This window comes from Drosophila melanogaster, chromosome 2R, assembly GCF_000001215.4.
Source record: "Drosophila melanogaster chromosome 2R".
In the NCBI taxonomy this organism is placed as follows: Eukaryota; Metazoa; Arthropoda; class Insecta; order Diptera; family Drosophilidae; genus Drosophila; species Drosophila melanogaster.
The window spans coordinates 3,595,801-3,610,441 of NT_033778.4; positions in this window are offsets into that span (position 1 = coordinate 3,595,801).

A 14,641-nucleotide genomic window follows, 5' to 3' on the forward strand; every position below is an offset into this window, starting at 1 on the left:
CGATGAGTCAGTAGCAACTGCACCAATTATGACAAACGAAAAAAATAGGTCATGGTTTACTCTAAAAGACGTCGAAGGTAGTATTTCTGAATTCTCAGGTACTATAGGTAGTTGATCATTGGATAAATGAGGTAGAAGAATGTGGGAGTACAGTTCAGTGGAACCAATTACAATTACGAGGTAGCAGCACCTCGTTTGTCAAAAGTCAACAAAACATTCGAAGTTGCGAAATATTGAAAACTGTATTGCTAGATGAGTTCGAAGTTAAAGTGTCATCAGCAGAAATACATCGAAGATTAAATAGACGGCAAAAGAAAAAAGATGAGAGTTTACATAAATTCTTGTACGCACTGATGGAAATAGCTAAGCCAGCAAAGCTTGAAGATGAGAGTATTATAGATTATTTCATTAGTGGCATTCAGGATTCCCTGCAAACAAAGAAGTGCTGTATCAAGCAAAAACATTAAAAGAGCTAAAACTTAGTTTGGATGTTTACAAAAAAGTTTGTAGTTCAAGCAAGCCATGAAACAGGCCTGTATCATTCGTTGATAAACAGAGTTCTGAGTCCAAGAAGATTAGCAGTGACAACAAGACACGTAAATGTTTCAAGTGCGGTGATGATACCCATTTGCTAAAAGATTGTAGGAAGAAAGATTTCGTTTGTTTTAAGTGTAACCAACCAGGACATCGCGCATCAAAATGTAAAATAGATGGAAACATTAAGCAGGATCAAAATACAAATGTCGTACAAGATAGGAAGGAAGAGTTAAAGCCATTAAGCATTTTCACTCCTTCAGGTTTAGAGTTGAAAACTGTGCAGTATAAGTCAATGATGTTTCAAGGATTAGTTGATACAGGTGCTGACCTTTGTCTTATACGCAGAAGTGTTTATACTAAGTTGGGCAGAAATAAGTTGACAGGCTTAGCGAAGTGTTTGACTGGCATAGGTGATAGCCAGGTGCTTACATTCGGTAGCTTTGTAATTTCGGTTGAGGTAGATGGTATAGACATGCAAGTTGAATTTCACGTAGTTCCTGATGAGGATATGGGGATTGATTCGATTTTAGGAAGAACAATCTTAAACAGCGTGGTTATGAAAGTAACCAAATGTGACACAGAGTTTATAAGTCGAGTTGTAAACCAAAAAAAGGTTGAGAGTCAGAGAATCCAGCCATTGGGCAAAGGATCATGTGCTGAGTTGTTTGTTGAATTCAAAAGTATGTGCATGTTGGGGGTGGAGCAGGCTGACATATTGGATGAGGTTGATTTATCACATTTGAGTAGTGTTCAAAAAGAAAAAGCTTTAAGTCTAATTGGAGATTATAAGCCAATTCGAAATTGTTCGACACCAGTGAAGATGAAAATACTGTTAACCGATGATTTACTAGTATTCCAACAACCAAGACGTTTGGCAGAGTGTGAACAAAAGATTGTGGATGATCAAGTTCAGGAATGGTTGAGTGACAAGATTATAAAGCCGAGTGTGTCGGAATACGCATCACCAGTGGTGCTTGTTTCGAAAAAGAATGGGAAAAAACGATTTTGTTGTGACTATCGGAAATTAAATGAAAAGATAATTCGTGATCACTTTCCAATGCCTCAGGTTGACGTTGTTATCGAAAAGCTTCAGAGTGCTTTGGTGTATACGACTTTGGATTTAACTAACGGTTTCTTTCATGTGCCCGTTGAGTTAGAATCCCAGAAATATACCTCCTTTGTAACACAAAAGGGACAGTACGAATTTCTGTATGTGCCCTTTGGTATTACAAACTCACCTGCAGTTTTTACTCGATTCATAATGGCAGTCTTAAGGGAACTAATCAACAGTGGAGATGTAGTAGTATACATGGACGATGTGATTGTGCCCAGTAAAAATGTGTGTGAAGGTGTTGAGTGTCGCCAGTGAAAATGGATTAAAAATTAAATTGGTCGAAATGTCAGGTGTTGCAAAAGAAAGTTAACTTTTTGGGGTTTATAGTTGAGGGTGGTACTATTAAGCCTTCTGGAGAGAAGACAAGTGCTATCGTTAATTTTCCGTTGCCAAATGATAAAAAAGGTGTTCAAAGATTCTTAGGATTGACGTCGTATTTTCGTAGATTTGTCAAAGATTTTGCAGTGACTGCTAAGCCTCTGTCGGACCTTTTAAGACAAAATACTAAGTTTAAATTTGATGTGCTGCAGAAGGTAGCGTTTGAACAGTTGAAAGTAGCCTTAACTTCTTATCCCGTATTGAAATTGTACAATCCCAAATTAGAAACGGAAATCCATACAGACGCTTCAAAATATGGTTTCGGTGGTGTATTGTTACAAAAAGACCCAGAAGATTGTTTATTTCATCCGGTTCAATACATGAGTCCTAAGACTAATCAATGCGAAGAAAAGTATCATTCTTATGAGCTTGAGGTTCTTGCAGTTATCGGAGCATTAATGAAGTGGCGTGTGTATGTGTTGGGTTTGAAATTTAAGATTGTGACTGACTGCAACGCGTTCACTATGACGATGAAGAAGAAGGACGTTCCTTTGAGGGTAGCTAGGTGGGCATTATACCTTCAAGACTTTGATTATCAAATAGAACATCGCTCAGGGACGAGAATGAGACATGTTGATGCGTTGAGTAGAGTATCGTGTTTTATGCTGAGCGATACTGTTGTACATCGCTTGAAACAAGCACAATTACTCGATGAATGGACGAAAGTAGTGAGAAGCCTTGTAGAAAATAAAGGGTATGAAGATTTTTATATAGAAAATCAAATACTTTTTAAAGATCCTAATCGCGAGCTTATTGTTGTACCGTCGCAGATGGAAAATGAAATAATTACGATTGCTCATAAGCAAGGACATTTTGCTGCGAGGAAAACGCAAGATTTAGTTGAGAAATCTTACTTCATACCAAAACTTAAAGAAAAGGTTGTTCGTGTTGTGGACAGTTGTGTGGAGTGTATTATATTTAATTCGAAAGCTGGGAAGAAAGAAGGTTTCTTGACCCCGATTGAAAAGGGAGATAGACCGTTGATGACGTATCACATTGACCGTGTTGGGCCAATGGAGATGACGAGCAAGCGCTACAACCACATTTTAGCTATAGTTGACGGTTTTTCGAAATTTGTATGGTTGTATCCCACCCGTATCACAGGAGCAGAGGAAGTTATAAGTTGTCTAGAGCGTCAGGCTACTAATTTTGGAAATCCTTTACGGATTATCTCTGATAGGGGAACTGCGTTCACTGCACAGGCATTTAAGTTGTATTGTGAGGAGCAGAAAATTCAGCATCTAGTGATTACAACAGGTGTACCACGTGGAAATGGTCAGGTTGAGAGAATGCATAAGACAGTAGTGTCGATGTTGTCGAAGTTAAGTCATGAAAGTGCAGGAGACTGGTATAAGCATGTCAGTAAGGTGCAGCAAATAATTAATAGTACACCGCCTAGAAGCACTTTAGTCTCGCCTTTTAAAATCTTGACTGGCACTGAAATGCGTCTTCCGAATGATCTAGAGCTTAATTTGTTAATAAAGGAATCCTTAGTGATGGATTTGGATGAGGAGAGAGAGCTGGTGCGCGCAAGAGGTCCGAAAACATAAAACAGTTGTAGACAGAAAATAAAAGGGTTTTCGATTTAAAGCGCAAAGGTGAAATAATTTATAAGATAGATGATCTAGTAGCTATTAAGCGTACTCAGTACGGAACTGGGTTAAAGTTGAAAAGAAAATTTCTAGGACCTTACAAAATTGTTAAGGTAAACAAGCACGGAAGGTATGACGTAGAAAAACTTGGAGACGGCTATGGACCTTTTAAGACATCGACAGTCGCAGAATATATGAAGCCGTGGGGAAATTCATTCGGTTCGAATGATGTATCAGGAGGGCCGATTGTGGGAAATGAACCAGATCAGCGAACTAAAATGATCGATAACACAGAGAGCAAGAGAGTAACGCGCAGTGGCAACGCTTATTAACGGAAAGAACAAAAAGAGGACTTCGAGTAGAATGGTGAACGAGAGCAGTCGCAAGTTTTTCAATCGCACTATATACTTACGCAACTAGAGCCAAACAATTGTCATCAAACAATTAAATTATAATAAGCGAGAACTATTGTCATCAAATATAATAAAGTGTACTATAACCAATTGTCATTAAACAATAAAGTAACACATTATAATAGAAACTTACTACATATAGTTTCTAACAAAACACGAAACCTCAAGTCATAATTTTGGAGTGTACATGATATAAAATAATAATATAAGAAGGTAAATGGGCGAATAACTCTCTAACGAAAAAGTCAAGTTGACTAAGAAAACAACCAAAATAATACTATGTCCATGCATTTCTTTCGAAAGATATAAGTATCTCAGCAATGTTCGCTTTAAGGGACTTTATAAGTCCAGCCAGGCTCAGACTCTGTTGATGTGGCGGGAACAAATCAAAATGTAGGTACTATTTGTTTCGTTTACTCGTCATTAATTGTGCTAAAAAAAAATATTTGATTTATGCTTCTCATAATGGTTAGTGCAAATAGGCGTTGTTACATTCCACATTTGTATGGGATCTAATACATCGATACCGACAAAATACAATCGATTTGTTTTTCATTTCTATGCCTACTAGATAACACCAGCAACCGAAGGCGACGAAAAAGATTTCATGTACTGGACCTGCCATATAGATTTACAAATAGATAAAAATATGTAAATATGTATATATATGGATTGAGCTCATTGGAGCTTAATTCATCCGGTGATATAAATATTTAACGCTACACAATTTGTTTATTGTCTACTAAGACCAATTGCAAATATAAATATAAAAAAAAATTGTGGCGAATAATAAACTTTTTTTATTTATTTATTTATTTATTTATTTATTTTTTTTTTTAAATTTCTTGACCACCTGAATCATCATCATGCAATTTATACGGTATTGGTTTACTTTGAAGATTTTTGATTTTTTCTATCTTCATCACATAGTTTATTATTGTTATTCTCCATTTTGTGTTATTACTTATTTCTTAAGCATTTTTTATTCATTCATAAATAGAAAGATTTCAAAAGCTGTAACCCTGCGATAGTCAATAGTCCCATGGCGACACCTGAAGCCGGGGAAAATATTAAAGAATGTGGATGATGTGGATCATGTATGTGGGAAATGAACCAGATCAGGGAACTAAGATGAACGATGAAAGACAGAGCAAGAGAGTAACGCGCAGTGGCAACGCTTATTAACGAAAAAACCAAAAGGAGGGACTTCGAGTAGAATGGTGAACGAGAGCAGTCGCAAGTTTTTCAATCGCGCTATATACTTATAAAACTAGAGCTAAACAATTGTCATCAAACAATAAAATAATAATAAGCGTAACGCGCAGTGGCAACGCTTATTAACGAAAAAACCAAAAGGAGGGACTTCGAGTAGAATGGTGAACGAGAGCAGTCGCAAGTTTTTCAATCGCGCTATATACTTATAAAACTAGAGCTAAACAATTGTCATCAAACAATAAAATAATAATAAGCAATAACTATTGTCATTAAACAATATAAAGTGTACTATAAACAATTGTCATTGAACAATAAAGTAACACTATAAAATAAACTTACTACAATTTTGGGGACTCGTCCGGGATGGCCCAAGTTGTGTATGCATAAGTGCGAATTGATGAGTGCGAGCGAATTGCGACAACGACGCAAGAAAAAAAAAAGGAAGAAGGAAGTCACGGTGAAGCTGAAGCAATTAGAAGTCAATCGACGACGGCGTGCAAGAGGCGTTTGTGACGCAGTGTTCATCGGAAGACTTCAGAGGACGGAGGCCGAAAGGTGTTGGAGATTCCGTATCTAGTGCTCGAAGAAAAACGGCAGCAGCCAAAGGTGTTGGAGACGCTGTGTTTATTCAAAAGTGCAACGGCGGTGACCAATAGTTGAAGGCCACGCCGTAGAAATTGCAAGCAGACAATTGAAGAAGAACGGCAATACGACAGTTACGGTGTATCAGAAGAAGAAGAACGGTGAAGCAATCAGAAAAACGACGGTCGCTTCAGTGGCAGAGGAATCAGAAGAAAAATAACGGCGCAACGAAATACGCCGCCACATATACGAAGGCGATCGAGCGGCAACAGCGACGAGAGAGGCGAAGCAACAGAGAAAGAGGCGAGGCAGTAGGAACGAAAGAGGCGAGGACAACGAAGAGGCGCAAACGACGCGGCAAGTTGTGTATCGTTTGCTGTTAACATAGATTTAACAGAGTTGGCTAAGTAGTTTTGAAAACTTTAAAGAGAGGGTATGTTAAGTAGTTTTGCAGCTTGACGCAAAGAATATACAGTTGATTTTATTTCGTATTAAGAATTTTGTACTGATAAATTTTATATTATTTAGAATGGATCGGGTTGAAATTCTTGCGCTGCGCGTTGATGACCTACGAAATAAGCTGTCTGAGTTAAATTTGCAGACAAGTGGTACTAAAAGCATGCTGCAGCAGTGGCTCCTTGCTCACTACAGATTAAACAATGAAGAACAAAACATTTCGGACGATGAGTCAGTAGCAACTGCACCAATGATGACAAATGAAAATAATAGGTCATGGTTTACTCTAAAAGATGTCGAAGGTAGTATTTCTGAATTCTCAGGTACTATAGGTAGTGTTGATGTTGACCAGTGGATAAATGAGGTAGAAGAATGTGGGAGTACAGTTCAGTGGAACCAATTACAAATGTTTGTCTATGCGAAGCAGCTTTTACGAGGTGCTGCTAGATCGTTTGTCAAAAGTCAACAAAACATTCGAAGTTGGGAAATATTGAAAACTGTATTGCTAGATGAGTTCGAAGTTAGTGTCATCAGCAGAAATACATCGAAGATTAAATAGACGGCAAAAGAAAAAAGATGAGAGTTTACATGAATTCTTGTACGCACTGATGGAAATAGCTAAGCCAGCAAAGCTTGAAGATGAGAGCATTATAGATTATTTCATTAGTGGCATTCAGGATTCCCCTGCAAACAAAGAAGTGCTGTATCAAGCAAAAACATTAAAAGAGCTAAAACTTAGTTTGGATGTTTACAAAAAAGTTTGTAGTTCAAGCAAGTCATTAAACAAGCCTGGATCATTCGTCGATAAACAGATTTCTGAGTCCAAGAAGATTAACAGTGACAACAAGACACGTAAATGTTTTAAGTGCGGTGATGATACCCATTTGCTAAAAGATTGTAGGAAAAAAGATTTTGTTTGTTTTAAGTGTAACCAACCAGGACATCGCGCATCAGAATGTAAAATAGATGGAAAATTTAAGCAGGATCAAAATACAAATGTTGTACAAGATAGGAAGGAAGAGTTAAAGCCATTAAGCATTTTCACTCCTTCAGGTTTAGAGTTGAAAACTGTGCAGTATAAGTCAATGATGTTTCAAGGATTAGTTGATACAGGTGCTGACCTTTGTCTTATACGCAGAAGTGTTTATACTAAGTTGAGCAGAAACAAGTTGACAGACAGGCTTAGCGAAGTTTTTGACTGGCATAGGTGATAGCCAGGTGCTTACATTCGGTAGCTTTGTAATTTCGGTGGAGGTAGATGGTATAGACATGCAAGTTGAATTTCACGTAGTTCCTGATGAGGATATGGGGATTGATTCGATTTTAGGAAGAACAATCTTAAACAGCGTGGTTATGAAAGTAACCAAATGTGACACAGAGTTTATAAGTCGAGTTGTAAACCAAAAAAAGGTTGAGAGTCAGAGAATCCAGCCATTGGGCAAAGGATCATGTGCTGAGTTGTTTGTTGAATTCAAAAGTACATGTTGGGGGTGAAGCAGGCTGACATATTTGATGAGGTTGATTTATCACATTTGAGTAGTGTGCAAAAAGAAAAAGCTTTAAGTCTAATTAACATTAACATCGCTGACGTGTGAAGACGTGTTTTCTTCGAGCTCCGTATAAAATCGGTTGTTTTTAGTGAAGTGAATGGTTATTAACATAATACAAACAAATAAATCGAAAGCGAAAGAGACGCTCTGTGCGATGCACCATCGCTCGAATACATATTCTGTGTTTGAAATAGTATAAGCAAGTAGTTTTACACCTTCAAACAAAATACCATGAGCCAGAACGACACTCGCGTTCAGTGACAACGCGAGCATGACGATCGCCGGCTCTCATTGTAACGAAACAACGCGTACTTCTCTTACGTCTCCGCGACTTCTGCAGACAGCGAGCGGTCAATCACCCATAACCCGACAAGTTTACCATTGCCAACAACTCAAGAAAGAGCGCGTTCTTGCTCTCCCTCACTACTGTCACAAAACCCCCAATCTCCAAACACTTGCGAAATTTCTTTACGCTTACCTACGGTGACTAGTACTGTGACAACAACAATACACGCGACAACTCTACCTTGATCAAAAATGTAGCCCCTGCTAATACCAACAGATTTGCCTTGCTGGTAGATACCGCTGAGGACGTGCCGCTGGGATCCGTTGATATCGAACCGAAGAAAACAAAGCCTCCGCCAATATACATCCGCGAGAAGAGCACAAGCGGTCTTGTAAATACTTTGATTGGCCTTATTGGAAAAGATAGCTTTCATATAATTCCCCTCGTAAGAGGTACTATCAATAAAATCAAACTTCAGACGAAAACGGAGGACGACTACAGAAAAGTCACAAACTATTTTACCGCACAAAAAATAGGCTTCTACACCTACCAGCTTAAAAGCAGCAAGGGCCTGCAAGTAGTCCTGAAGGGCATTGAGTCTGATGTTACGCCCGAAGAGATAACTGAGGCGCTAAAGGAAAAGGGATTTTACGCCAAAAGCGTGTTCAATATCAAAAACAGAAACAGGCAGCCCCAACCACTCTTCAAGATTGAGCTTGAACCAGAAAACAAGCCTCCTAGAAAAAACGAGGTTCACCCAATTTACAAACTCCAGCTCCTTCTGCACCGTAGGATCACGGTAGAAGAGCCGCACAAACGCAACGCTCCTGTACAATGTACAAACTGCGAAGAGTATGGCCACACGAGGTCATATTGTACACTTCGCCCGGTGTGCGTAGTCTGTGGAGATCTCCACGACTCCAAACAGTGTCAAACTAACAAAGAAAATGCATGCGAGAAAAAATGCAATAACTGTGGGGGCAATCACACAGCAAACTACAGAGGCTGTCCAATCTACAAGAGCTGAAAATCCGTCTTCACAAAAGAATGAACACGGCGCGGGAGTTACAATCCCGTGGCCGAGGGAGGAAAGCTTCCAAAAAAACGACTGAGTAGTTTGAGGTGTGAAATGAGAATGATAATGAATTCTTTATTACAAATATGTATAATGTATATATCTCCCAAATATCTTCGTCAGAGTTCGTATTGGCGATCTTCGTTGAACTTTCGCTCGGCTCTCAGTTGCAGTACTGGGTAGACCGAGAGAGGGGGTATGTTAACTCCTCCTCCTCCTCCTCCCCCCCCCCCCCACAGTCCGAAGAGGTGGCCGTAATGGGAAATGGCCGGATCGGAGCAAGGTGATTAGGCGGCGTGTTGTTGGTATATGCCACGAACTCCGACGATATTTTGATTTTACCATTTTTTTTTTAAATGGGTATCTTAATGTTAAACATGAGTGTTGTGTATATAAACGTTACATCTAATGCTAAAGTTACATTTTGTTTACTTAATTTCTATCTTATATTATTATTTGTTTCTTATGAAATAACAGTTTAGGGATAATGTTTAGTTTACTGGCTAATGGCTATCGACTACTTTATTTACGTAAGTAAAGTGTCTAAATTGAAGCTATTCCTACTTTATAATGAATAAGTGTTATTTCTTGTTAATGTGGGTTTTTCTGTTACTTAGTTTGATAATAATATATTAATTAAATAGTGCTTGTCTTTCTTATGTTCCTGCCACTGTTTTCTTAACTGTTTTTCTAATTTTTTGTTTGTGTAACTTTTGACCTTTAGTTGTTAGGAAAGTGACGCCTTTGTCCCTATCTACTTTGTGTAGTGAAAATTTCGGTGTTATCTTGTTTCTGCGGTTTTCTTTTCTAAATATTGTATCATTAGGCTCGACTTGTACTGGTGTCTCTCTGTCCTTGTTTAATTTAGCCAATCTTCTTTCTGAGGTCGCGCTTAAATGTTCCTGTACTTTTGGGTATATGTCTTTTCTAAATTCGTTTAACTTCTTAAGGTAATCGTGGTGATTGTCGAATGTTATTGTTTTGTTGAATACGTGAGTTCTTCCATGGAAGAGCTCGAAAGGGGTTTAGGGAGTGCTGGAGGGTATTGCATTGTTATATGTTGCTACTGCTTCTGCGAGTATTTGGACGAGCTCTCGTTCTAGGCGTGCTTCCTTTCTTTTGTTCAAGATTATCCTGTATAGTTCCGTTAAGGTGGAGTGCAGTCTCTCGACAGAAGCATTGCCCGTTGATTGTTGAAATTAAGTTTTATGAGCTGTTATTTGGAATTGAGTTAAGAGGTCGTTGAATAGACTGCCCGAAAATTCCGCGCCCTGGTCGAAAATTATTTTCTTTGGTGCGCCATAGTGACATATGAATTGTAATAGGGTATCGGCGACCTTTATTGAATTTCTATTGCTTAGGGGGTAGGCTTGCGCTAGCTTGGTGAATTTATCGATAATTGTGAGGTTACAAGTATTATTAATGAAATATATGTCTATATGTACGACTGCCAATGGACCCTCTGGGGCGGTTGGGGCTTGCATCAATGGTCTATGGGGATGTCCATCGTATTTTAGGGTTAGGCAGGTATCACAATTTTTTATAATTTTTTCCCTTTTCAAATGGTTATACGTTTCGTCTATCCCCCTATGATTGGTATTTAAGTGGTACGCACGAATTTCGTTTTCCTGATCGTTAGGATTCGTAATTTCGGTTAGCCATATATTGCAGCGGACAATTTTGTATAAATCATTTTCAAAAAAATAGTTATTTTGAAAATATCGTCCGGTGCAAACATAGCGACTGTTTTATTCGGTTTCATGATTGCTTAAAGAGTGTTTGTAACGGAGTCGAAAGTATGCACGGGTTCTGTGATTATGTGTCTTACTTTATGGATAAATGGTGTTTCTACTTGTCTTAGCGTTGTTGATCCGGTACAGAATATTATTTGGCAATTGAAGTGATTTAGTGGTTGCGAAACGATTGGTATAATTCGTGGGTCTTCGTTTATGTTTAAGTTTGGCTCAATTCTGCTGAGTGCGTCAGCAACTACGTTTTGCGACCCTTTCTTGTATAGGACTTCGTAGTCGTAAGTGGCCAGGATATTTTTCCATCGAAGTAGTTTTGGCTTCTGACCTTTCAGATTTTCTAGCCAGATTAATAGCTTATGGTCTGTGACTATTTTGAATCTACGCCCAAAGAGCTATGGTCTGAAGTGACCTACAGACCAAATGATAGCTAGCATCTCTTTCTCTATCGTAGAATAGCGGATTTCCGTGTCCGATAGTGTCCTGCTAGCGAAAGATATGGGTCTGTCATTAGTATCTGGACCTTGTGACAGCACAGAGCCTATCGCATAATTACTTGCGTCTGTGGTCAGCGTGAACGGTTTATTGAAATCAGGGTATATCAGTATAGGATCATTACAAAGGAGATCTTTCGACGTTTCGAATGCTTGTCTAAATTCATCGTCTATTATTATAGATTTCTTCCCTTTTAACTGTCTCGTTATGGGTTTAGTTATTTTCGCAAAGTCCTTTATGAATTTCCTGTAATACCCTAATAGTCCCAAAAATGATTTAATTTCCCTGGTTGGCGTTGGGCAAGGGAAGTCCTTGATGGTTTGAATCTTAAGTGGGTTTGGTTTGACTCCTTGCTGGGTTACGATATGTCCCAGGAAGTCGATTTCTTTCCTTAAGAAGCTACACTTCCTTGGTTGGATTTTTAGGTTTGCGTTTTGGAGTTTTGTGAAAACAGATTTAATATCTGCTATATGTTTTTGGAGTGAGGGGGAGAATACTTTTATGTCATCGAGGTAGACGAGACATACGTTACCGACTAGGTCACCCAAAACATTGTCCATAACGCGTTGGAACGTGGCAGGGGCGTTCTTGAGACCGAAGGGCATTCTCGTGAACTCGTAATGCCCATTTTCGACGGTGAATGCCGTCTTGCTCGCGTCGCGTGGGTTCATTTGAATTTGGTGAAAGCCACTTTCTAAGTCGATTGTTGTGAAATACATGGTCTTTCCTATGCTGTCTAGTATATCTGCAATGTCTTCTCGTTTAATTTCCGAAAATCGATTACCAAGCGCCGCTTTTTTTCGCCTATGTTGTCACTTTTCTTAGGTACGACCCAAACGGGTGCACTCCAGGGGGAATGGCTGTTTTTTATGATGTTTTGTTCGAGCATTTTTGAAATTTGACTTCGTCTTTATGTACAAATGGGTAACGGTATGATTTTGTGTGAATCGGTATATTATCTGTTGTTGGTATAGAGTGTTTGATGGCGTTAGAGAACGTTAGTTGGTTGTTTTCGTTGTGGAAAAGTCTTTTGAATGACTTGCATAGTTTAAGTATGTATTGTTTTTCTTCGCTGTTGAGGTGTTCCGTCAGAATGTTTAATTGTTGGTCGTCTTGTCGTTATGTATCTGTTGCCGCGGACATTCAGTTTAAGTATTGGTGGGTTTGCGAAGAGAACTCTTCTGCCTGTAACGGTTCTTCGAGGTAAAGTGTTTGGATCTGGTCTGAGTTATTGCAGACCTCGAAATAAGCTGATCCTGCGTTTGCGGTGTATAAACCGCCTGTTATGGATACTTGATTATCCAAATTGGTGGTTTCATATATAAAATCTCCCTCCATGAAGTTTACTGGGAGCGGAAGTAGCATTTTGGTATTTTGTGGCAGGTTATGTAATGTGTCTAAAGGGTTTGCTCTTGTGAGGATTGGAATGGCGGTTTCTGGTGTTTCTAGTATGGATTCGGCAAGGTTTATTTTTTAGGCTAGATAGGATATCCATGCCTAGGAGGCCATTGAAGTGGGAGTGGAAATTAAATAATAAGATCTTAAAATTGGGTATTTTTTCGAATTGTTTGAAATTTATTTTATCGGTATATTCCCGAATTTTGAATGTATTAAGAACAGTGTGGATATTGATATCCGAGGTTAATTTTTTGACGTGCTCTTCGTTAATAAGTGCTGGATTTATGAAAGAGTAAGTAGATCCAGTGTCTTCTTGCTTATGTAGCCGACTGGCTTCCCGAGGCTTCTAGTAGAAAATTTGCATCATCGTGACTAAGGTGACTAAGGGTCTGATCTGGTTGTTCATTATTGTGGAAGGGGTTCCTGCCCAGAGTTTCTCTGTCTTGTCGACCATTACTATCGTTATGGGAATTATGTTGACGTGTGAAGCGTCTATTATTATTGTTGTTAAAATTTTTTTGTCTCTGTATAAAGCGGCTATCATTGTTGTTGCTGTTGTTATCATATCGTGGTACATGACGAGCGTTGTTGCCATTATTATAGTTCTGTTGTTGTGGTATGTAGCGATTGTTGTAGTCGCTATTGGTTGGTTGTCCTTTTGCGTATGGGTGATTCCTGTGAAATGGGTTGTCGCGTCGTCGGTTATCTTGGTGTTTGTTCAGGCTTCTATGGAAATTTAATTCAATCTGACCGTACTCGTATGCTTTCTCGATTGTCTCTGGCCTTTGATTCCTAATGGCTGACCTAGGTGGGTCCTTTAATCCAGTTAGGAATGTATTTAGGCAGAATCTATCGTATTGGTCGCGTTTGGCCGCGAGAGAGTGTGCACTAGGGTCGGCTTCTCTAGCGAGTGACATTAAATCGCTTCTTGTTGTAGGTTCAGGTTTGTGTTTGTTGATGAATTAACGATAGGACTTATTGGCCCTGTGTCGTTACCGGAATCCATAGTGTTGGTGGAATTATTGTCTTCAGATTGAACCGACTGGTCTTTTTCTTTAGTTCCTGTCGCTTCCCTTATCTCAGATAGACCAGATCCGCTTCTTAGCCCTAATCTGCACCTAACTGTATTACTAATGTTGGCTTTTTTTCCTAACATTTACACGTATTGGGAAGAAATCTGTATTTTTTGTTTGCAAATAATAGTGAATATTTATATATTGGGGTATGGTTATGATATGTGTAATAATATGTAAAAATAGGTATATTAATAATATCTTTTTCTTTAGGGAAAATTTTGGGTGTTAGGCTTGTTTTGTTTTCGTTTGTATATTAATGTAGTAATATATTGTATTATATTCTGTGATGCTATGTATATGTATCTGTTTGAATGTGTATTATATGTGTGTATTCTTTTCAAAATAAAAGAAAACCTGTATGTGTGTGTCCGTTACGCAGTTTCTTCTTATCCTTGTTTCCCGGTGCTTAGTATATGTCGTTCTTGTAGTGCTGCTGTGCTTCTATGCACCTTTGTAGTTTTTATTTTTTTTTCGTGTTTTCGACTTTAGCTGTAATACATGATTTAAATAGCTATTGAATAGAGTGTATTTTTTTTTTATAGGTTAGTGAACATGTGACAACAGTAGGCGTTAAGTTGGGTTTTTTTTTTTTTTTTTGTTTTTGGTTCTTTTTTTTTCTATACATATATGCATTATTTTTCTTGAATTAATTGAGTGGTTTTTTTTTGTGTAGTGCGTGGTGTGCAAAAAGAATTCAACTGAATTGAACAGAACTTAACAGTATAC